The following is a 25786-nucleotide window of genomic DNA, read 5'->3' as shown; positions in this document are numbered from 1 at the left end:
AGTTCAGAATATCATCTGGGTTCAGATTGACCAAAGTCCAGGATGACTTGGACCAGGAGACATGAGCTTGATTCCCAATCATTGTGGCACTTATGTTTCTCTTAGTCCAAGTCAAGTCAACGGGGAAGGGAGGAAAAAGTGCCGAATCGGAGGGGTGGGAGTTGGAGCGGGGAATTGATTTGCAAAGGAGCGCCGTGACGCCGTGCGCCGTGACACCGTGACACCAATCCTTTCCACAACACTGAACTCTTCCACAGTGATTCTGATTTGGTAGAAACAAAGTACATTCTGAAAACCCCCTCAAGGTCTGATTTATCTCACCGAGTCCAACTCGTCCTTGAAACATAGAACCACAGAAAGTTACGGCACAGAAGGAGGCCATTCGGCCCATCGTGTCCGTGCCAGCCGAAAAAGAACCATCCAGCTTAATCCCACTTCCCAGCACTTGGTCCATAGCCCTGTAGATTACGGCACTTCAAGTGCCCATCCAAGTACTTTTTAAATGAGTTGAGAGTTTCTGCCTCTACCACCCTTTCAGGCAGTGAGTTCCAGACCCCCACCACCCTCTGGGTGAAAAAAATTCTCCTCAGCTCCCCTCTAATTCTTCTACCAATTTAAATCTATGCCCCCTGGTCACTGACCCCTCTGCTCAGGGAAACAGGCCCTCCCTCTCCACTATCTAGTCCCGACATAATTTTGTCTATGAGTTCAGCACTTGTAAGTTATCAGGTCAGCTCATTGGTGAAACGTGAATCAAATCCTCCACGATTCCCGAATGTAGCCGACATATACCCAGTTTATAGCACGATTGGAACAGTTTCACTGTCACGCATTGTGTAAATGTGGCCGTCCAGGCCAATTATACCATGTCCCCTTTACGGTTCCGTACCATGCACAGAGCGTGGTTTCACATCCTCGGATGGCAATAGTGCTGCGTCACTTATGCTGCCTGGTTGCCTCCAACTGTGCTTGTGTCATGGCCAACCCTGTAAGGTACAACAAGGCTACTCCTCTCTGACCATTGAATCTCAGGTGGGCTGCAGTGCAATGTTGCATTCAGTGTGTCCTGCGCTATGTCAGCTCTTCATGTGTGAGTGCTGATAGGTTAGTAGCTATTTGACGAAGGGCGGAGCCCAATCTGGTCCTCATCTGACATGTACTTCCAGCAGGGGTCACTAGATAGTAACCAGAAACAGGACGCCCGAGCCAGTCTGCCTTTCCCTTCCATCAGGTGTGTTGAAGCCAGCTCTAACATATTTACTGCTGCCTCCGCTGACAGGTGCACAGACAAGGCATACAACCTGGGGCATTGCTGTTTTGTATGGTCCAGCTGGCCACGCCTTAATCAGCCGATCCATTGGGGAAGCCAAAGCAGCATTTTTAACAATCGAGGTTAAGAGGCAACACACTGACAGAACAATCTTTTTTGGGCCTTTGTCAGAATCACCCTGAACCTGACAAATTTAATAATGGACTCCTATCTCTGGGGATAAATTGCTTCTGTGTAACCTCCTCCAGCCCTATGACCCTTCGAGAACTCTGTGTTCCTCCAACTCTGGCCTCTTCTCAACCCCACCCACTTTATTTGCCCCACCATTGGCGGCCGTGCCTTCGGCTAAGCTTTGGAATTCCCTCCCTAAGCATCTCTGCCTCTCCACCTCTCTCTTCCTTCAAGACCCTCCTTAAAACCCACCTCTTCAACCAAGCTCACATGGAGAGCCTTTGCACATTTTCGACATTAAAGGCACAAAAGTTGTTGTTGAAGTTTGTCTGTTCTCGGAAAGGATTTGATTACAAACCGGATGTGAAGTAGAAGCTATTAATTTTCCTTCTCTTAACTTCAGAAAGCGTGTCAAGCTGAGAGACAGAAAGGCGCAGAGACATTGGCCCATTGTCTACGATTTGAAAACAGATCACGAGCTACATACGACCAATTTATCCAGCTGCTGTTGTGGGTGAGTGAAACACGAATTATTCACCGATGAGTAGGAAAATTACAGAAAGTACTCTTGAGGCTCTTATTAACAATATGGCAATTTCTGGGAGTGATTATGATTGACAGGAAGACAGATCATTCACAGAGGATGTTGGTTGCAAACTGTGCCTTTCTATCCATTTTCCAAGAAATTCAAATAATGCTGTCTGAATTTCACAAGTTGGAAACAAAAATAAATATTATTAAAGCAGCCATGTGTTTATTTATTGATCCAGTGAGGCAGATACACAGAGCAAAACCTGTATATTTACTTCCAGAGGCAGATGCACACAGAATTAAACCTGTATATTTACTCATCCAGCTGTAAGATTTATTTGTCCAAGGGAAGCAGGATTTTTCCAGGGATCAGTCACCAAAAAAATTCAATATTTGCAGAAATCTGTTAGAAACTTACAAACCAGTGCTGTCAAACTAGGGACCCCCCACCCCCCAGTCCGGTCAGGCCTGTGACCCCACCCCCCAGTCCGGTCAGGCCTGTGACCCCCCCCACCCCCCAGTCCGGTCAGGCCTGTGACCCCCCCCACCCCCCAGTCCGGTCAGGCCTGTGACCCCCCCCCACCCCCCAGTCCGGTCAGACCTGTGACCCCCCCCCCACCCCCCAGTCCGGTCAGACCTGTGACCCACCCCCCAGTCCGGTCAGACCTGTGACCCCACCCCCCAGTCCGGTCAGACCTGTGACCCCCCCCACCCCCCAGTCCGGTCAGGCCTGTGACCCCTCCACCCCCCAGTCCGGTCAGGCCTGTGACCCCTCCACCCCCCAGTCCGGTCAGGCCTGTGACCCCCCCACCCCCCAGTCCGGTCAGACCTGTGACCCCCCCCACCCCCCAGTCCGGTCAGACCTGTGACCCCCCCCACCCCCCAGTCCGGTCAGGCCTGTGACCCCCCCACCCCCCAGTCCGGTCAGGCCTGTGACCCCCCCACCCCCCAGTCCGGTCAGGCCTGTGACCCCCCCAGTCCGGTCAGGCCTGTGACCCCCCCACCCCCCAGTCCGGTCAGGCCTGTGACCCCCCCCACCCCCCAGTCCGGTCAGGCCTGTGACCCCCCCCCACCCCCCAGTATGGTCAGACCTGTGACCCCCCACCCCCCAGTCCGGTCAGGCCTGTGACCCCCCCACCCCCCCAGTCCGGTCAGGCCTGTGACCCCCCCCACCCCCCAGTCCGGTCAGGCCTGTGACCCCCCCACCCCCCAGTCCGGTCAGGCCTGTGACCCCCCCCACCCCCCAGTCCGGTCAGGCCTGTGACCCCCCCACCCCCCAGTCCGGTCAGGCCTGTGACCCCCCCACCCCCCAGTCCGGTCAGGCCTGTGACCCCCCCCACCCCCCAGTCCGGTCAGGCCTGTGACCCCCCCACCCCCCAGTCCGGTCAGGCCTGTGACCCCCCCACCCCCCAGTCCGGTCAGACCTGTGACCCCCCCACCCCCCAGTCCGGTCAGGCCTGGGCCCCATGTTATAAACTGTAATGTTAGAACAATTAGAGTGACTGAGGCAAGGTGAACCCTGAGCACAGTAAGATTAACCTCTCTACTACCAAAATGTAGACCTACAACCAATATTAAAAGTTAACACTACTAAAAGTTTCATTCTGCTTCTTTTGCCTTTCCCTTTTTTACTTCTTCACTGTGTTAATCCCTCTTTTGTTTTCTGTTATTTTTGGATGCTGACTGGAGGTGGGACCCACTTGGCCCAAAATTAACCAAAGGGCAATTTTTCAGCCAGTTGAGACTGAGAACATTGAAGATTGACCTGCTTGTGCCTTTTGAAGTGACCAGGGGAACACTTTCACAGCTTTGGATGCAATTTAGGGCACTTTAGGCACTTGGATGAGATTACTCATCTTGTTGATGGTACAATAAGGGTTAACATGTTCCTTTTTAAAAAAAACACACGAACAGACAGACACAAAATGAATACTTTATTACCTTCTAACCTGGTATTCTGATCTCAGGTGAGAGGCTGAAGAAACTATTACTTTCCCTCAGGTATTTTAGAGTCACAGTAATTGCTCACAAGGTCACGCAAGAAATCAATGATTGTTGGAGAAGGATCCATCAATTGAATTATGCAGTGGTTTATTTTTCATAGATCATCGATTCTCCGTGCCAGATTGTGTGTTTGTGGTCATCCCTACGTTCACTGAGGAATTTACGGTACAATCTCAGATTGAACAGCTATCCAGAGTTTAACATTACGTAAGGAGTGATTTATCCCCATTTCTCTCTCCTTTCTTCCCTCACTCCTTTTTCTTCTTTATCGCTTTATTTTTGCTTCCTTTGATTCTTTCTGTTCGTTCTGTTTGTTTTTATTTCGTCCGTTTACTCAGCTCGCTCCTTCAACCTACTGTGACGTGTTTGGCAATGACAGTATTGCACTTTTGGCATGAAAGTGCCAAAGTACCTGATCAATCATGCACATACACAGTGAGCGCACACACAACATGTCTGACCCTGTGCCTTTCCATCAACTGCACTGATCATATCACTGAGTCAAGTATCAGCAGTGCACAGAGATGCCTCCTTGAGTTGGGAGGCTAAATATCATTCTTACATGGCATCAATGAGTCATAGAAACATAAAAGTTTACAGCACATCTCTGTAATTCATACTGCATCGAGACAACACCTGTGCCAGCCATGAACAGTTCAATATTAAGGAACTGACACTAAAGACTAGATAGTGTGATTGAATCTGGCTCTTGTTGTTTATATAGTTCTGCCCTACACTGAGGTGCAGCTCTGCTCTGCTCTGCTCTTAGCTATGAGTGTGGCTCAGTGGGCAGCTCTCTTCCCCCTCTTGAGTCAGAAGGTTGTGAATTCAAGTCCCACTCTACAGACTTGAGCACATAATCCAGGCTGACACTTCACTGCTATCCTGAGGGAGGTGCCCTATTTCGGATGGGGCGTTTAACCGAGGCCCCGTCTGCCCTCTCAGGTGGACATAAAAGATCCCATGACACTGTTTGAAGAAGAGCAGGGGAGTTCACCCCGGTGTCCCGGTGAGTATTTATTCCCTCAACCAACATCACTAAAACAGACTATCTGATTGCTGTTTGTGGGACCTCGCTGGGCACAAATGGGCTGCCGTGTTTCCTACATTACAACAGTGACTACACTTCAAAAGTACTTCATTGGTTGTTAGACAAGATAGGGATCATGGGGTTGGGGGTAATATATCAGCATAGATTGAGGATTGGTTAACGGACAGAAAACAGAGAGTAGGAATAAACAGGTCATTCTCAGGTTGGCAGGCTGTAACTCGTGGGGTGCCACAAGGATCAGTGCTGGGACCTCAGCTATTTACAATCTATATTAATGACTTAGATGAAAGGACCAAGTGTAATGTATCCAAGTTTGCTGACAATAAAAAGCTAGGTGGGAAAGTTAGCTGTGAGGAGGACGCAAAGAGTCTGCAAAGGGATATGGAGTGGGCAAGATCGATTTTTGGACTCTAGGGGAATCAAGGGATATGGGGATTGGGCGGGAAAGTGGAGTTGAGGTCGAAGATCAGCCATGATCTTATTGAATGGCGGAGCAGGTTCGAGGGGCCGTATGGTGGTCTACTGCTCCTATTTCTTACGTTCTTATGTTGTAAAGCGCCTTGGGACGTCCTGAGGTCATGAAAGGCACTACATGAATACAAGTCGTTCTTTCCTTGCAAACTTGCTAGAAATGTTAGTAAATGCAGGATTTACGACAAGAATTGGCATTTATGTAGTGCCTTTAATGCAGAAAGTGCAGCAAGGCGTTTCACAGAAGCATAATCGGACAAAAATGGACACTGAGCCAAAGAAAGAGATATTAGGAGGGATAACGAAAAAACTTGGTCAAAGAGGTGGGTATTGAGGAGAGAGAGGCGGAGAGCTTTAGGGAGGGACTTGCAGAGCTTAGAGCCAAGTCGCCTGAAGGCACGGCCACCAATAGTGGGAAGGAGGGATGTACAAGAGGCTGTAGTTCATTGTGCAGTCTGCAATTTCCATCTTGAAATAATATCAGTGGCTTAGAGAAATTGTGTTTGTAGAATAAACTGCCATCTTGTGCCAGCTTATATCGAACTCCACCACCTCCATCCTGAGCACTCAGAGTGGCTCTGCAGGTCTAAATCCTGCTTGCCCTGTCCTCGCAGGTCTGCACTGGATCCCTATCCCCAAAACAATGAATTAAAAAACCTCATCTTCATTTAAAAATCCCTCCCTAGTCCCAGCCTCCTCCAGTCCTTATGTTCCAGCTCACGTCCAACTCTGGCCTCCTGTTCATCCCCTCCCTCGCGACACTCCTCACTCAGTGTCAGTTCCTTCAGCCCAACTCTGTGGGCCTCCTTCCCTGGAATACTTGCCCTGGCTAATTCTATCCCGACCGTTAAGCCGCCTCAAAAGCTTTCTTTTTTGACCGTGCATTTGCTCACCTCTTCACCTCTCCTAATTGTCTTACCACCGGACAGTCAGTTCTTTGCTGTGTGAAGCATCTCGGGATGGTTTTAGTACATGAATGGCGCTGTACAAATGCATGTTATTGTAAAATCATGAAAGAACTGCAAGGGACCAATTTTTTTTTGAATGAATTTCTAACGGCGAGTATGAGAAAAAAGTATTTATTTCACTCAACAATTCTGAAATTGTAACTCTCTTCAGTGCAAGGCAGTCAGTATAATTCTTGCATATTTATGAAGAAAGCGGTGTCAGTTACATCGATGGCTCGGTGCAGAGTTGTGTGGGATCAGGTCTGTAGAAATTCCAAAGGCTGGTTGCGTTATGTTTGCAGAATCCTTGGGTGAAGAATATTGACCAAAATCCTGCATATCTCAAGATCAGGACATTAATTTTAGAGCGCTGTGATTAAAGTTTCTTTTAGTAACAAGCTGTGACTGCATCCCTTGTCTGGTTTGTATCTTCATCTACACGCTGTAATTCCTCACTTAACAGGGAATGATGCATTGACGAGTGCAACGTAATGCTTCATTCAGACTGACTGTTTGGCAGCACAATAGCTCAGGCAGTAGCACATTGTTCTATCAACCAGAAGGTTTGAGTTTAAATCTCAGCTTTCACTGACATTCAGACTTGTGTTCTGTTACTTTGTGTGTTTTTTTTTTGCCAGTCCTTTTTAGACTGTTGCATGGAATGGATAGTGTTGTGGCTGGGATTTCAGTAAAGTGTACTGCTGGGTGTGTGTGAAGTTTTATTGCTGTGAGGGGTACGGTAGCGTAGCGGTTATGTCACTGGACTCGTAATCCAGAGAACGTGTGTTCAAATCCCACCTCGGCAATTTGAGAATCTGAATTCAGTTTTTAAAAATCTGGAAATAAAAGGTTGGTGTCATAGTAATGTCCTTTTATGGAACCTGTCACCTTTACCAGGACTGGCCTACATGTGACTCCAGTCTCACACCAACAGTGGCCTAAGCAAAGCACTCAGTTGTAATGTGTCAAATAAGGTGAGTGACATCCCTGGTTACTCCAAAGAGATTGGAACATTGGGAACAGGAGGAGGCCATTCAGCCCCTCGAGCCTGCTCCGTCATTCAGTGAGATCATGGCCGATTTGCACCTCGACTCCTATTTCGCGGCTTTGCTCCATTTCCCTCGATACCCAAGACACCTTTACGTTGAGAGTGTCTGTTGATGTGATGGCCCGTAGTTGCGCTGCTGAGAGTGTATTACAATATGGAAGCAAGCTTCGCAGAGAGTGGCTGTTTGAGAGGCCAAGCACAAGGCCCTACACGGTATTCAGCGGACATTTGGCAGCTCACAAGAGGAGAGCGATGTTCATGCTTGAGCACCATTCTTCCCCTGAGCTGAATCACAAGCGTCCACTCAGGAAACTGAGATTGGGAATTTCGGCCTGCTTCAGTGCTGGTCAAACTGGCCCAGACATGGTCCCAAGACCCCAATCAGATCCATCTATAGGGTCGGTCAGTTTCTGCACTAACTATTGCTAACATCTTTTCCTTAGTTTGGAGTCGGGGGGGGTGGGGGGGGCTTTAAGGCACCGCATTTCCCCCTAAATCTGAGGCAGCTCCCGGGGACCGTTTCCCTCCCAATTCTCCCCTCTCGGTGGGACCGTGCCCCATGTCCTCTCGCCAACTCCCAGCAGCAGAGCGACTTAAGACGGGACCCTCGGCGGCATGGGAGATCGATCGGGCCTGCGTCCTGTTCTCTGGCCTCACCGTTTGCTGCAGCCAGAAGCGAAGGAAAGTCTGAACCAGCGGTAACCGTCTGGCATCTCCAAAGCCGCATGTGGCTGTTCTGTGGCTGAAGTGCAGCTCTTTGAAATGCTTTGTTCTGCTGTCCTGCCCAGACACTCGGTCCCTCAATCAGAGATGCAGAATAACAAAGGACACCATCAGGCACAGCAAAGTAGGCCACCTTCCTTCCCTTCTGACCCAACGAAGCTGCATATTTATAATTTATTGTAACGTATTATTTATCTACTGCAGTCAAAACTGCTGCTTTTCTCAAACTATTTTTGCTGCATTTCTAATCCCTCTCTTTGCTGCCTCTGTCTCTTCTCTCTCCCACTTGTGCATTTGCCAAAAATGTCCTGAAAGTACAAGGGTCATGCATTCCACTCGAGGTGGCGTGGAACAGGCGCTGGCGAATCGGCCGCCCGTTTCACACCACACCCCGTTTTTCTTTTGCTTTGAGGTCAACGGGGGTTAAAAAAAAAAGGATGGTGCGGAGGGCTGTCTCCCGTTTCTCGACGAATTGCTGAGCAAGAGGACGATCATTTATATCCACCCAAAGTGGTAATCTGCTCAAGAAGGGCTCGAGAAAAGAACGCACAACAAGCTCCTGGAGGTAGAAAGAGCTCGTCACAACTTCAGGTCAAGAAACATCATTGATTCCCTCCATCAAAAAAATGTCCTTTTTTTTTGGCCGGGGGTTGTGGGGGCGGGGTGGTGGGGGCTAGTTTAAGATTCATCAGAATAGGTGGAAGTTCCAAATTCCAGTGAGTGTATTGGGTATGTCTTTGGGAAAATAGAGACATTTTTTGACAAAACTTGATTCATGCACATTCTCCTGATAAATAACAAGATCACCCGTCAGTGAGCGAGATTTGGTAATTGAAGTTGAGTTGCCATCGTTTTTAGTTCATTGTGGGATGTTCTTTTGCTTGTGTTTTGATGGTCGCTGGTGGAAAACACATCGTTCAGACGAGAGCGGCCATTCATTCTTGACCGTTGAAACCGTCCTTCACCATGAGCGAGGGCCGTTTGGTAATGGCCGCTCAGGTCGCCCGTTCATTTTCCTGCATTATATTTTCCGACATGACAACAGGGACGACACTTCAAAAAATACTTCATCGGCTGTAAAGAGCTTTCGGACGTCCTGAGGATGTGAGAGGCGCTATAGAAATGCAAGTCTTTTTTTACATCCTTCTGAAATAGACTTTCCTGAAGATAAACAAGTTTATCTGTTGCTAAGTTTGTGGAATCATTTTTGATTCATTAAATTCTAGCCTGAATGCATCGCTATGTCTAGTAAGAAACCTGCCACACACTCACACTCAGCTCTTGAACAACCATTTGGTCTGGAGGCCAGCAGAAGAGCAGTGGGGACCAACAGCACTGTTGTCTCTGCAAGGACACCTCTCCAGTGCTGCTGGCTCTCGAGCAGAAGAGAAGCCAGATGGTGTTCCGTGAAATGCAGGCACCAGTTGGGATGGTGAGACAAAGAGCTGCAATTGTGAGAGAGGGGGAATGATAAAGTGGAAATGAGAGACAGAGAGGAAGAATGAGAGGGCCACAGAGAATGAAGGAATAACAAAACCTGAGGAGAGAGTAAATGATAAATAATGAGAGAGATTATGAGAGACAGCGGGATTGTGATTTAGAGAGGCAATGAGAGGGAAAGAAGGAATGAAAGATGGGAAGGAGAAAGGGGAATGAGCATGGGGGAGACGTGGAGAACGGGAATGTGAAAGATGGATGTAATGTCAGAAATAATGAGAGAGGTTGGGGAACGGAGGGAACATGTAACAGAGAGAGAATGAAAGGGAAGATGGAAAACTAAACCAGGAGAAAGAGAAAGGAACTGAGGGAATGTAAATGGGAGAGAATGAAATTGGGGAAAAAAAATTCTGTATGTCAAATGTTATAAACTGCGCAGATTCCAGTTGTCATTGGCTGTTGCAGATCAGGAACATTCTGACATACGCAAGTGTAAGGGTATTGGCCACATGACTGATGGAAGCATTTTTTTTGCAGTGAGATATCAAGTTACACATAAATCGTAATAAATCAGCTCTGCAGAAATGCAAAGTGAGCTGAACACAAATCGTACTCTTGGGCTATGAGCTTCCTCCCTTTGCTAATTTAACCAAAAAATGAATACTTCAGTTTTAAGCAGTGTCCTGGCTTTCTACTCAGAAGGACTTAATTGGCTGCATTTTATTCAATAATTTAAAATAAAGCTCCACCGACAGCCGAGTGCGTAAGCTTCCAGAAAGTTCCGTTCCCAGTCTGTACTGACGTTGAACAGAGTAGCAGCTGGGCCCTTACAGTCGACCCTGCCGCACCAAGGGAGGAAGGAACTCGTTCGGGTCCCTGTACCTGATCACTATCCAGTGACCTTGGCTGCACAGGGCGAGCGTGTGGCGGCTGGGTGAGGCCAGACTCAGGCTCAGGCTCGGCCGCGACGCCCTCCACAGTCAAATAGCCTGCCAATACTTACTGTTTGGGCTCAGGCACGAAGAGTGGGGTATTCACAGGCCTGATCGCCTACAACTCTGAGAGTCTGATCTTGGCTATTGCCGCAGGGAGATGCCAAGTCGAGATCTCCAACCCGAGGGAATGAAAATTGGGTTGCATCTGGGCTGCTGAGGCCTCCCAGCAAGAGTCAGCACCTTCAGTAAATTAGGGGAAACCGATAAAATCAACAGTTTTAAAACAATCCCGGCTGTCGAAGTGGCAAGTGCTGTTGTGCACATCTACCACGTAGAACTATGAGTGAATACTACTGTGCAGCGACAGCCAGATATTAATGTAACAGGAAAAATGCTTAAAGCATCATGAAAATTCAGATCAACAGCTATTTTGGACAATTCGAGTATTACGTATAATTGCCCTGAAGATTTGAAAAGCCCCATCTGCAAACTGCAAAGGGAGTTTGAGCAGATTCTGGAGTCTCCATCAGGAGCCCCTTTCTTTTCCATTCTTCAGTTGCAGTGACCATGTTCGGGGGGGAAAAAAAAAGTTGCTTGTTGGCTTTCTGCCCTGTGTGGTGTAACAGGAGAAAGGATGTAACTCTGCTAATTCATTCCCATTACCAGAGCGATTCCCCGTCGTTCACAACTGGCTGCATCAGGGCGTTTTTATGGAACTCTTTGTGGCCAAGCTGCAGCGGGAGTGTGGGAGGGGGGCGTCCAGGACAAGAGGTCACCAGAGGTCACCTTATTTTCCCAATTAAATCCATGTGCTTCAGACGGTCTTTGCATTGTGGGTAAATTCCATTTGATTAGACTATTTAGGGCAGGGCCAGTGTGGGCTGGGTGGGCAGGATGAAAACCCTCAAAGGACTCATAAAGCAGAGATCTATGTGCAAGTTAACCCTTGCAGTGAGTGATGCCTCACAGAAAAGCACTCTTGAGTGCATTGTTGGTTGAAAGGGGAGAACAACGTGATGTTGAATCTTGAAGTAGTAATTTGTAATAATTGGAAGAGGGGCTCACACACTAACATTTATACACACACACACACACACACACACACACTCTCTTGCCGACATATTCACATACCCACACACTCACATGCTCACATTAACACACTTGATTAAACGCGGTCTTACACATTTACACACACCTACCCACACATTTACGGACACTTAACACACTTGCAACCGACATATTCACAGCCAAACATTTACACACTCACATTTACGTACTCATGCACACACTCTTACACATTCACACTTACCAACATATTCCCATATACACACTCACATACCAACACATTTACAGATACTTAACACACTGGCAACCTACATATTCACACACACACACTCACATTTATACACTCACTTATACATGCACTTGTACACAATCTTAAACATTCACATTTATCCACACACTCACATTCTCTCACATTTACAGGCACTAACACTCTTGCAACCCACATTCACACGTGCACGCTCTCACACTTACGCACTCTCTCAATGCACACATTCACACTTGCAAACACAATTACACAAACAGGAACACTTAACCACTTCCATACTCTGGTAACAATTCCCTAGCCTCCCATTGCCTGGTCACTTAATATTCCTCCATTTAATAAAATTCTCACCACATCATCGACCAGTTTCCTGCAACTCTTCAAGTGGGTTCCATGGTTTTTCCTTTCCGTTCCCTGTGCCCAGAAGCCACTGACTCTTGCTGGGATATCATTCCACAGGCGCTGCCTTGCACGAGCTTGTCATTTATTTATTTATTTTTGGGCGAGCTTTGCCAGTGAGTGCTGCTGGGCTATTCCTCCACAGAGGGCATCACAGCTGAGCCTAATCCTGTCCTTGTCCAGTGACCCCCAGATGTACTCATTCCAGCAGAGGTCACTGGACAGCAGTCAGGAGAGGGACTGTCGTCTCTCGCTAGCCCAGGGGGTGCTGAAAGATATTTTGTTTTAATGAGAACGAGTCGGAACGGTGCGGTGGAATTTGTGGTTCAATCAAACTTGCATTTAACCGGAGCAGGAAGAAAAAACTATTCGGCATTGAACTGCGGGACGAAGGCTATGAATAAGAGCATCGATTATTGGAGTTTTCGTTGTGCCACATAGCCAGTTATTCAACACATTAATTAAATGGACTTGTACAAAGGATATTTTTCTGGTTGAGCTGTTGCTGGCAGACTGACTTTCCCAGCTGCTGCTCTGACTCACAGCTCCCCACTGTTTGGATGAAATTTTTGCCGCACCATAACAGCAAACATCCAGTTCTCTCCAGTGTTACCAGGAGGCTGAACGTTGGATTATGGATTATGGTGGCTGCTCTGGGCGAAGAGGAGAAGGAGTTGCGAATGGCTGGAAATACCTTGGCAGGTCTGTCAGCATCTGAAAGGGCACAGACGGACTGACGTTTTGGGTGCGCACCCTGCTCGCTGAAGGGTCTCCGTCCGAAACGTTAAAACTTTTTCTCTTTCACACGCTGAGCGATTTTGCTCTGTGTTTCTAGCATTTGCTCTGTTTCTCTTTTGCAGAACTACTGGCCATGTTAGTCTGCGTTAACTTTGCATCATGGTATGTATCCCTGTATCCTTTCACATGACTGCTGCACCTTATTTCATTCATTGATTTAAAATGCAGCGTTGAAATGGTTGTTCTTCTGTTCGTGTGGTGGGTCAGAGCTTGAATCCCAGGCTCAGCTGACATTCAGAATTGGCTTCCCTCTATCAGTGGGCGTAAGTGGTTTTAACCTCTCCCGAGGTGACATTTCTGGGGACAATAACAGGATTAATAATGTGAGCGCTGAATTCAGAATGATACTCTTGAGGTTGACTGGATGGCACTGTGAGTTAAACACTGGCCTTTCACCTCTGGGACCTGGGTTCAGATGCAGCCGAGATGAATGGATGAAAGTCTTTCTATCCTCTCGTTTTAAGGATGCCACGTGAAATGCAGTCTTAACCCAGTTCCTGGCGGGCACGGCACAGATCTGCCCCTTGTTCTATGTTAACTGGAAAAGCTCACTCAGAGAGGATACAGGATGGCTGGTGCAGAAATGGACCAATGTCACATTGGTGCACCAGTAGGTGCCCTTCTGAGGTTGGGGCTTGATGTTGACGTCTGAAACCCCAGCACTAACATCCAACACCTTGATCAACTCAATGTACCAGAACTGAGAGGTTACACCTATCCAGGAAGATTGAACAGGCTGGGGCTCTTATCTCTCTGGGGCTCTTATCTCTAGAAAAGAGAAGGCTGACCTGATCGAGGCCTTTAAGATTATGAAAGGGTTTGATAGGATAGACGTGGAGAAAATGTTTCCACTTGTGGGGGAGACCAGAACTAGGGGCCATAAATGGAAGATAGTCACTAATAAATCCAATGGGGAATTCAGGAGAAACTTCTTCACCCGGAGAGTGGTTAGAATGTGGAACTCGCTACCGTATTGGAGTAGTTGAGGTGAATAGTGTAGATGCATTTAAGGGGAAGCGGGATAAACACATGAGGGAGAAAGGAATAGAAGGATATGCTGATAGGGTGAGATGAAGATGGGAGGGAGGAGGCTCGTGTGGAGCATAAACACCGGCATGGACCCGTTGGGCCGAATGGCCTGTTTCTGTGCTGTGTGTTCCGTGTAATTCCATGTGAAATTCATCAGTGTTAATCTGAACGTTACCAGTTTAGACTAGTTGATAATCACGTGCCTTTGATGATCCACCACATTCATATATCCATATACGGTGCAATGTATATGGGATGGGTGATTTGCTTTTTCCTGCAGCACTTTCTGTCAGGAGATTAAATGGACAGGATAGAGATGACACGGACCACGGCAGGAGATGAAATGGCTGGGATGGAGTCCATCAGTGTACATGTGCTGCTTCGCGAGGCTGAATGGCCTTTTCTCACTCCTTGCTCTTTTTGTGCTGTTGGATGCAAATTAATAAAATGTCAGCGAGGCAGCTGCTCACGATCATTCTCTGTTTGCGTGCTGCTTAAGAACTTCTCCTAAACACTGAGATGAGTAAAGGCCTTAAAACCTGGTCGTGTCTAAGTCAGCATTATAATTGGCTGTCCCATTTGGAGCATGAGTGTTTTTAGATGGTGATTATGAAGTATTCTCGTAGAGTACTGCAGGTGGGTATTACAGATGTCATCATGTTTGTGGACCTCAGTTTGTCCCCTTTGTTTATCTGCATAATATACTTCAAAATTAATTACATACCTGGGTTGGACAGGTTTCTGAAATATAAGAGGCCTGTAGTTCCCCACCATGATACTGTTCACATAATGTTGCTGATGAGGTTTGGTGGCAGCTTATAATTTTTGAGGTATGTTTATCAGCCGTGGCTCAGTGGCAGCACTCTTGCTTCTGGGTCAGAGGGTTCGAGTCCCACTCCAGAGACTTGAGCACAAAATCTCGGCTGACACTCCCAGTGCAGTACTGAGGGCGCGCTGCGCTGTCGGAGGGGCCGTCTTTCGGATGAGACCTTAAACTGAGGCCTGGCCTGCCCCCCCAGGTGGACGTTAAAGATCCCAAGGCACGATTTCGAAGAAGAGGAAGGGGAGTTCTCCCCAGTTTCCTGGCCAATATTTATCCCTCAATCAACACCTTAAAAACAGATGATCTGCTCATTATCACATTGCTGTTTGTGGGATCTTGCTGTGCGCAAATTGGCTGCCACGTTTCCTACATTACAACAGTGACTACACTTCAAAAAATATCTTAATTGGCTGTAAAGCACTTTGGGACATCCTGAGGTTGTGAAAGGTGCTATATAAATGCACGTTCTTCCTTATCTTTTTGTGTGAGATGTGTTTCTCTTGTGCACTGCTGCGTCAGAAGTGAACACATCTGCTGGGGTTATCACTCTCGTTCACCAATCAACGACCCCTGCTGTAAAAGCACGTGCATGAGCAGATGTGAGGCGAGGACAGGATTGGGCTCAGCTGTGATGCACTCCACAGTTGAATAGCCTGTTAACCCTCGCTGTCAACGCTCACGCATGAAGAATGGCCTGTGAGGTATCGTGGAGCAGTGTGAAAGACTCGGGACTGGAAGGGGCGGTGGGCGGGGGCAGAAAAAGCGGGTGATCCTGCAGTATTAGTACAGCAGCTCTCACTTCATTCACCGACCTTGTGTCTCAATTCCTGCACTCGGCATACGGGGATAGTATAAACTCAAGAGTTGCACTGACGTCCGCAACCTGCTCTCAAGTTTTGCTCTTGTGGTTTCTGTATCAATAGAGGCCCTTAATTGAGCTGTTGCTTCTGTAACTCTGCCAGCTATCTATTATTCCACACTTATTTACTGTTGTAGAACTGCCTGCTACCAATTTTCCTCTTTGTGCCAAGTATTGATGGGCTGTCTGAACTGTGGGAACTAATTGGGCCTGTGGTATCCAACATTGACATGGTATCACCTGAGCCCACACTGACCTCTCCTCCCCACTGGAGGAAGTTGCAGAGGGGCAAGCAACAGCTCCAGGGGAAGGGAATGGAGGTGGAGGAGGTCAGGTACGGTGACTGTATTGCAAGTGTCTGTTAGCTTCCACTCCAGGAACGTGCCACCTCAGGCTGTCAGATGCATCCGACATTTCGTGACTTGCTATTCTTCGTCCCAGGTGTTTGATTTTGACTCATCATCCCACGCATTTCAACCAACCAATTTGGAACGGGTCCCGCAAACAGTCAGGAACCGATGATAGAAAATCAGGACACCCGTTTTTTGGCAGCCTGTGCTACTGTTAACCGAAGAGCAATGGAGAAACAGGAGGCGGGGGGGGCATGATCTCCACTCCACATTCAAAGTGGGGGCCAGGCAGAGAAATCCAAGGGTTGGAGGGGGGAGGGGTTTTGAGCCCTGCCAGATATAGACGAGTGGGATGATTATTGTTATAAGCTTTATAAATGGGACATCTCGCATAATCGGGGCCACATGAGATGCCTGGGTATTCTGGAAATCGCCATGGTTTCGGATGTTGTGTCTTCCCATTTTTGATGTTATTATCTCCCCATTTCTGATTCAAAGTAGAGCAACAAATTTGTTTGGTGTCCTGGCCAACATTCATCCCTTGACCAAAAACAGATTATTTGGCAATTCCTTAACTTGCCATTTGTGGGACCTTGCTATGTGCAAGCTGGTTGCCATGTTTTTTTTTTATTCGTTCATGGGATGTGGGCGTCGCTGGCGAGGCCGGCATTTATTGCCCATCCCTAATTGTCCTTGAGAAGGTGGCGGTGAGCCGCCTTCTTGAACCGCTGCAGTCCGTGTGGTGAAGGTTCTCCCACAGTGCTGTTAGGAAGGGAGTTCCAGGATTTTGACCCAGCGACGATGAAGCCCACATAACAACAAGTGACCGCACTTCAAAATGGATATCCCTGGGTTGTCCGGTGCTCTGGGATGTCACAAAAATGCGATAGGCTGTACATCAGCTCATCTGCTGCTGAAACCCTCGTCTGTGCTTTTGTTACCTCCAGACTCGACTATTCCAATCTTCTCCTGGCCAGCCTCCATAAACTTGAGCTCATCCAAAACTCTGCTAACTCGCACCAAGTGGCCCCATTCACCCATCGCCCCTGTGCTCGCTGACCCACATTGACACCCAGAGCACCAGTGCTTCGAATTTTAAAATTCTCATCCTTGTGTTCAAATCCCTCCATCCCTACAACCCTCCGAGGACTCTGCGTTCCTCCAACTCTGGTCTCTTGTGCATCCTCCACTTCCTTTGCCCTTCCATTCGAGGCCATGCCATCAGCCGCCTTGATCCTAAGCTCTGGAATTCCCTCTCTAAACCTCTCTCTCCTCCTTTTTAAGGCGCGATTTAAAACCTACCTCTTTGACCAAGCTTTTGGTCACCTGTCCTAATATTGCCGCCTTCATTATCAATTTTTGTCTGCTTACGCTCCCGTGAAAGCGCCTTGGAGCTACGTGAAAGGCGCTATATAAATGCAAGTTGTTGTTGTAGTAGTCCACTGTCGTATCTCCCCGTGACTTCATTGATTTATAGGAAACCCACAATATGAGGAGTTACAAGGTAATCGTGCTGTTAGTTTTGCTCACGCTCGTAACGCCCCTCCAAGCAGCTTGACTGAGAGCTGATAAACCTCATTAAACATTTATTGGCCATCTGTTGCGCAGTCATGTCCCTGCTAAGCAACAACTCCTGATATTAGTGGAGGAAAATATCTGCCAGAACACAGTGACACCGAGGCACACTAAACCTAATCCTGCTGTATGTGGCAGTATTGTGGGCGCAAGATTGCACTGCACAAATTGGTAAATTATTTATAACACACACTTCCATTTTTTTTTTGTTGCCTTTCTGTTATACGGACTCTGATGTATTAGGTGCAGTCGGAGCTAACTGTACGGGGACACCTATCTCAGGAGTTAGGCCCAGGCCGCTGTGGAGAACCTTGGAGAAATTGTGAGTGTTGCAAATTGAAAATGTGTCTGACTTCTTTTGTTGTTGCTATCATCCGGGATTAAGTTTCAAGAACACTGGATACAGTCAAGCTCAAGTTGCCAGCCACAGAACAAAAGGACCCACAAAAATCAGAGTGTGTGTTTCTCTCACAGTTTGATAGCTGCGATCAATAATATTTGTGTTCAGAAAGAAAGATTTGCATTCCTATAGAGCCTTTCACGACCTCAGGACGTCCCAAAGTGTTTTACAGCCAATGAAGTACTTTTGAAGAGTAGTCACTGTTGCAATGTAGGAAAAGCGGCAGCCAATTTGCGCACAGCAAGATCCAACAATCAGCAATGTGATGATAACCAGATGATCTGTTTTAATGATGGTTGAGGGATCAGTATTGGTCAGGACACTGGGGAGAACTCCCCTGCTCTTCTTCGAATAGTGTCATGGGATCTTTTATGTCCACCAGAGAGGGTTTAACGTCTCATCCCCACGCGATTGCAGCTCTGACAGCGCAGCACTCCCTCAGTACTGCACTGGGAGTGCCAGCCTGGATTATGGGCTTGAGTCTCAGAAGCTGGGGTACTATAACTGCAGATAGGAGATGGGGAAACCTATCGTGATTTCTGCCTCGATCTCCAATCAGTGACTCCTGCTGGAAAGGGTGTGCATGTTTGTTGATGGTGGGCGAGAACAGAATCGGTGCCAGACGAGCGATGCTCTCCACAGTGCAATAGCCAATTGGTGCTTACTGTCTTAAATTCACACTTGAAGGATGGTCACTAAAATGAGATACTGGGTGGTGTTAAGTGTATCCATGTGATTTATATCAGTTAATGTTAATTGTATTCAGGTGGTGGGTAACATAGGCACAGGAGTAGGCCATTCAGCCCCTCGAGCCTGCTCCGCCATTTGATAAGAACATGGCTGATCTGTGATCTAACTCCATATACCTGCCTTTGGCCCATATCCCTTAATACCTTTGGTTGCCAACTGAGAACTCTCTTGTATTCATTTATAAGAGAGCTGATCTAGGTTGTCGTGTGGGGATAAAGTGGAGCTCTGTGAATAAAGGCTTGGAAGCAACTGAAGACCAGGCTCCAGTATTGTATCCTTCACCACCGGGCTATCCAATTTATAGCGGGTGGGGTGGGGGTGGGTTCTTGTGGCAGTGTAGAGTCTGGAGAGTCGGGGGGGGGGAAATTTCCAGCAATAAATTAATTGTGCTCTTCCATTGCCCACATTGCACAGTCCCAGCAGCTAACAGGAACACTGGGTGACATGGTTGGTGCACTTAGTGTCGGGGTGGTGGGTGGGGCCAGCTCCATTAAGTTGTTATCAATGGGATGCAAATTGTACCATCCACTGAGTTGCACTGGAGTTTGATCTGTGTGTTCACTCACTGTTTACTGTCCTGGCATCCAGTGTTTTGGCAGGTTGTTGTAGACTGTGTTCCAAGTTTTAGTTCCTGTCACTCTTTTTATGGCCAGCCTTGCAGTAAGGAGGTCGATGAAGACTCCTCCGTCTGAACTGAGTGAATGCGTCAGTCCATGTCACTCCCACCGTGCTGCTGTTGAGGTGAGGGTGCACAGACTGGTATCAGTTTGTTCTCTGCCCACTGAGTTTCAGCAGCCCTGGTTTCTTGTAGTTCCCTCCAGATACGATGTCACGAGCGACCAGAGAACCCGAGTACCAGACCTTCTCCTGGCCATTAGTTGCACTTCCTGCACCGCCTTCAGCTGTTCCTCTTTGCTGTCCCGCGGAGAACAGATTAAACTACACAAATTCAAAGCGAACAGATCTAGTCCCAGGTAGCCGCTGTGGAGCGAAGTTCAGACACTGCATTGCAGTCTTAGTTTTCTTTTGTAGAACTATTTTAACTGTATATCTCTTATAAATACATATAACGTTTAAATAGTTCTCATAGTTTTTTTAAAAACTTACCTCTTCGCCCCCAACGAAGGTGCTGACTGTTTCTGGGGTACAGTTTGATGGGTGCTCACCCTCTTGTACCCCTCTGAAGGTGCTGTTATTGGGGTACAGTTTGATGGGTGCTCACCCTCTGGTATCCCCTGAAGGTGCTGTTATTGGGGTACAGTTTGATGGGTGCTCACCCTGTTGTACCCCCTGAAGGTGTTGACTGTTTCTGGGGTACAGTTTGATGGGTGCTCACCCTATGGTACCCCCTGAAGGTGCTGTTTCTGGGGTACAGTTTGATGGGTGCTCACCCTCTGGTACCCCCTGAAGGTGCTGTTATTGGGGTACAGTTTGATGGGTGCTCACCCTTTGGTACCCCCTGAAGGTGCTGTTTCTGGGTACAGTTTGATGGGTGCTCACCCTCTGGTACCCCCTGAAGGTGCTGTTTCTGGGGTACAGTTTGATGGGTGCTCACCCTCTGGTATCCCCTGAAGGTGCTGTTTCTGGGGTACAGTGTGATGGGTGCTCATCCTCTTGTACCCCCTGAAGGTGCTGTTATTGGGGTACAGTTTGATGGGTGCACACCCTCTTGTACCCCCTGAAGGTGCTGTTATTGGGGTACAGTTTGATGGGTGCTCACCCTCTGAAGGTGCTGTTATGGGGTACAGTTTGATGGGTGCTCACCCTCTGGTATCCCCTGAAGGTGCTGTTATTGGGGTACAGTTTGATGGGTGCTCACCCTCTGGTTCCCCCTGAAGGTGCTGTTTCTGGGGTACAGTTTGATGGGTGCTCACCCTCTTGTACTCCCTGAAGATGCTGTTATTGGGGTACAGTTTGATGGGTGCTCACCCTCTGGTACCCCCTGAAGGTGCTGTTATTGGGGTACAGTTTGATGGGTGCTCACCCTCTTGTACCCCCTGAAGGTGCTGTTATTGGGGTACAGTTTGATGGGTGCTCACCCTCTGGTTCCCCCTGAAGGTGCTGTTTCTGGGGTACAGTTTGATGGGTGCTCACATTCTTGTACTCCCTGAAGATGCTGTTATTGGGGTACAGTTTGATGGGTGCTCACCCTCTGGTACCCCCTGAAGGTGCTGTTATTGGGGTACAATTTGATGGGTGCTCACCCTCTTGTACCCCCTGAAGGTGCTGTTATTGGGGTACAGTTTGATGGGTGCTCACCCTCTGGTACCCCCTGAAGGTGCTGTTATTGGGGTACAGTTTGATGGGTGCTCACCCTCTGGTACCCCTCTGAAGGTGCTGTTATTGGGGTACAGTTTGATGGGTGCTCACCCTGGGGTACCCCTCTGAAGGTGCTGTTATTGGGGTACAGTTTGATGGGTGCTCACCCTCTTGTACCCCCTGAAGGTGCTGTTATTGGGGTACAGTTTCATGGGTGCTCACCCTCTGAAGGTGCTGTTATTGGGGTACAGTTTGATGGGTGCTCACCCTCTGGTACCCCCTGAAGGTGCTGTTATTGGGGTACAGTTTCATGGGTGCTCACCCTCTGAAGGTGCTGTTATTGGGGTACAGTTTGATGGGTGCTCACCCTGCGGTACCCCCTGAAGTGGCCATTCTTTGTGAACTAAAACAATTAACAGTGACTGGCTATTCTACCATGGGGTGCTAGGCCCACAGCTGCACCTGATCTTGCCCTTACCGGACAGTCACATTCACCTTGCAGTCGGGGAGACTGGATGGGGATCGGGAGTGGGAATTCTGGCTGATTTCTTTTCCTGCCAATTGTTGCTCCCGCTGCCACTGCCCCAGTTGAGATCTGCCACCTCAGGATGTGACCAGTTCTGTTGTTTAAAATTTACAACTCGGAATGTGCAGGAAGCAAAATCCTTTGGGGATGGGACAGCTGTGTGCAAACTGAATACGTTTTTATATTCTTAACATCAAAAAATTGTGGTTATCAAGTAAAATGCAATGTTTGTAAAGATTATGAACATTTGGAAGTTTTACCCGGGAACAGTTCCTGAGGTGACTGAGTGATGTGTTAATGAGGTCAGTATTTCTCGTTAACTCTAAACACATCGCAGACCGGCTGGAATAATTCTTCCCCCCCCGCCACACCCCCCGCCCCGCGACTGTGGTTCACAGACCAAACGAAAAGCATATAAACCCTGAAATTACGCCAGCGTTTCACGGTCTAATGCTTTTGTCTGAAATTATTATTTTAGTCGAGGTGATAACCCATCGAAACGGTCAACACCTCCCACTGTGACCGAGGCGAGAGGAGGAATCTCGGACGGATGCGCTCAGTGCCGCACGGTATAATTTCAGGGCGGTTGTCTCTTTAATAGAACTTGATTTGTTATACTCTGAGTGTGGCTGTGAAGTGAGAAGGACAGGCATGTGTTGATACTGAATGAACAGAGAGAGTGTTTTCAAGCAGTGTATCTGCTGCTTTATTTGCTGGCTGAGCTGGTTGGGGTTTTTTGGTTCAGTTTACGACACAATTAAAAGCTCAAGTGGGATTATGCGGCTCAGCAAAGACTTCCTCGAGATTAATGGTACATTATTTGTGCAATGTGAACATGAGCACAGGCTGACTGCAGGATTGTTTGTTAATTTGATTCAAGCTTTTAAAGATTAAGACAGATGTTTGCACGTTTGGAACCTCGAAAGTGACTTCAGCTCACTGTGGAATATTGGTTTGCTGCCATGCCAGATTACGCTGATGTTATATTGTGGCAAAAAAAATCCAGGCCCGATTTTAACTGTCGGGAATGGGGCTGGCGGGCGGTTAAAATCACTGGGGTTCACATATTGCACTGTTTCCACCAAGAACTCTCCGATCGTGATCTTAACGGCGCGACTGACTGGGGTCGGACTCTGGCGGCTGCCTGATGACCAGATCCAACTCGCCGTCCGGTGATATCATCGAGACCCCGATGCTAGCTTAACAAAATGCTGAGAGGGAGAAGCAGGATGAGGAGATGGTGAATGGGAAGCAAGTGTGTGGAGTGTGAAGTGAGGAAGGAGTCCTGAGAGAGGAGCTGGTGATTCTGCAAAGGCTAGCGAGTGAGGAGAGAATGCTGCTCGTGGCTGGCCTGCACGGATCGAGGAAGGGGTGAGTGTGTGTTTGGAGTGGGAGTGAGAGGCACTGCAGTGTGGCTGGGTGACGGAGGGAAGAGAACTGTGGAAGAGAGAGGGGTGAAGAACTACTGTGATCCACAGAGAGGGGGATAAATGAAGAGCAATGCTCATCCTTGCTACTCGAGTGTGTTGATTGAAGTGCTAACTGCACTGTTCCCAGGACCTGGGGTTGTCACTGCGTGAGCTGATGACCTCTGAAATCTCTCTCCACGCCTGGTGGACAAGAGTTTTTGGCGACACTCCTGGCACTGTTGGGGGGACAGGGGTTCCTGCCTTGACCTCACCTCCTCCACAAGCACCTTCAGGGGAGGCTTCAGACAACCAGGAGACTTCGCCTGCGCTCGTTTCTCAGACTGTTTACTTCCAGCGCTCTGGAAGCGGAGAAGCCAGAAGGGAATACAAGCTCGCTTTCAAGGGATGCATTCCCACGTTAAATAGGACCCGCCAGAAATTGCGCCTTAGAAAATGGCGGCTCTGCGGCCAGGTTAGCCCATTCTCGCCGGTGAGATTATAATGAGGCCCGGGAGTTAAAATACCCTGAGTCTGTTTTTGGCTGCAGTGCGTGAATTTTAAATTGAAACCAAAACTCACCCGCTGAAAGCTGAGTTAAAATCAGGGGGTCTAATGACAACTCGTTCGACCTTTGCCCCCTCCCCCATCTGCCATGGTGCATGGTGAAGGAACGGGTGAAGAGAGCATTAATGGCGCATCCAGGCACTGCCACCGTAAAACTCCTCACCTCCCTCTGTCTTCTCTTTAAGTGTCAGCCGTGACTCAATGTGGAGCTCTCTCGCCTCTGAGGCAGAAGGATGTGGGTCCGGAGACTTGAGCACAAAATCTCAGCCGAGACTCCAGCGCAGTGCTGAGGGAGTGCTGCACTGTCGGAGGTGCCGTCTTTCGGATGAGACGTTAAACCGAGGCACCGTCTGCCCTCTCGGTTGGACGTAAAACTATTTTACGGCCACTATTTCAAAGAAGAGCAGGGGAGTTCTCCGCAGTGCCCTGGGCCAATATTTACCCCTCCACCAACATCACTATAGTACAGTTTATCTGGTCATTATCATATCGCTGATTGTGGGATCTTGCTGTGCGCAAATTGACTGCCGTGTTTCCTACATTGCAACAGTGACGATGCTTCAAAAGTAGTTCATTTGCTGCAAAGCGCTTTGGAACGTCCTGAGGTCGTGAAATGTAAGTTTTTTTTTCTTTTCTTCCCCGTACAGGTTTTTCAAACCCAAGCTTGGCCTCAGCTCATCGCTACTTTCTGATTTGCCTTATTTTATCTCTCACTCTTTCCAACCTTGCTGGTATCCTGCACTGTGGGCCATGGTCCTTCCTGTGGGTTTATCAATTACTGGTGCTGTTTTCTGAGACCACAAAACTGTGAAGTATTAGCACAGCGTCTTCCAAAGTCTGAATTTTGATAAAAAAATAATGTATTTCCTCGAGCCTAAAACGAAGACTCCCGATGGGTTAATGAGCGTGTAGCTGAGCCGTTTCGAAGGAAGATTGCAGGTTGGATCTCTGCTATGAGTTGATCACAGCCCAGGCAAGGCAGCTGTCCTCAGTTTAAAAAATTGGCCTCAGCCCCACTGGGTTAGGGAGAGAAAAAAAAAAGCCAGGTTTTCTGCTACAGTCTCCGCCACTTAGTGCATAGAATTACATAGAATGTACAGCACAGAAACAGGCCATTCGGCCCAACGGGTCCATGCCGGTGTTTATATTCCCCACGAGTCTCCTCCTTCCTGACTTCATCAAACCCTATCAGCATATCCTTCTATTCCTTTCTCCCTCATGTGTTTATCTAGCTTCCCCTTAAATGTATCTACACTATTCGCCTCAACTACTCCTTGTGGGAGCGAGTTCCACATTCTCACCACTCTCTGGGTAAAGAAGTTTCTCCCGAATTCCCTATTGGATTTATTAGTGACTATCTTATATTTATGGCCCCTAGTTCTGGTCTCCCTCCCAAGTGGAAACATCTTCTCTACGTCTATCCCATCAAACCCTTTCATAATTTTAAAGACCTCCTATCAGGTCATCCCTCAGTCTTCCCTTTTCCAGAGAAAAGAGCCCCAGCCTGTTCAATCTTTCCTGATGGGTATAATCTCTCTGTTCTGGTATCATCCAAGTCGATCTATTTTGCACCTTCTCCAGTGCCCTGATATCCTTTTCATAAAATGGAGACGAGAACTGTTCACAGTGGTCCAAGCAAAGTTCTCTACAAGTTTAACGTAACTAGTGGGTGGGTTTGGCGCTAACACGATTTGCCTGCTGTACACGTTCGACCGTTCACGTGACCAGTGATTAAACCTTGAAATGGACAAAAAAAAATTCCTCCAGGAGAACCTGTGCTTAGCGCCATTGGTGCGTCACATGGAAAAGGCAGACTCTGATTGAACCTGTACTGCTTGTTTGCTGTAAGGTTCTTCTCTCACAGTGATTACCGGCACAAGACTGGCAGGCTCAGAGAGACTTGAACTCTGCTGAAGCTGAGCAGGGGGAGCAGATGACAAACAAGTACTGACGGTCAAAATAGTCTGTTATAAAAAGCTGGTGGGATCAGCGGTACCCGAATGGCTTGGTTGGGTTATTGTTGTGTAATTTACTTCGAAGTCCACCTGTTTCACGCCTGAAATAGCCGGAGGGGTTAATGAGCTATAAGAGGAGGCTTTGTAATCAATAATAATGGTCGTGGAAATTGGT

The 25786-nt window shown here is 48.0% G+C and overlaps 1 protein-coding gene across 4 annotated transcripts in view; it reads left to right on the top strand.

Annotated features, from left to right (window-relative positions):
- Positions 1-25786, top strand: part of LOC137335843 (zinc finger MIZ domain-containing protein 1-like) — a 212301-nt gene that overhangs the window by 38090 nt on the left and 148425 nt on the right. For all 4 annotated transcript variants that reach the window (XM_068001309.1, XM_068001307.1, XM_068001311.1 and 1 more), the window contains one exon: positions 1845-1955. The gene's annotated coding sequence lies outside the window, so the exon portion shown is untranslated. The remainder of the gene's footprint in view (positions 1-1844; positions 1956-25786) is intronic.

This window comes from Heptranchias perlo, chromosome 20, assembly GCF_035084215.1.
Source record: "Heptranchias perlo isolate sHepPer1 chromosome 20, sHepPer1.hap1, whole genome shotgun sequence".
In the NCBI taxonomy this organism is placed as follows: Eukaryota; Metazoa; Chordata; class Chondrichthyes; order Hexanchiformes; family Hexanchidae; genus Heptranchias; species Heptranchias perlo.
The sequence above is the reverse complement of the archived record's forward strand: the minus strand, read 5'-3'. Positions and strand labels throughout refer to the sequence as shown.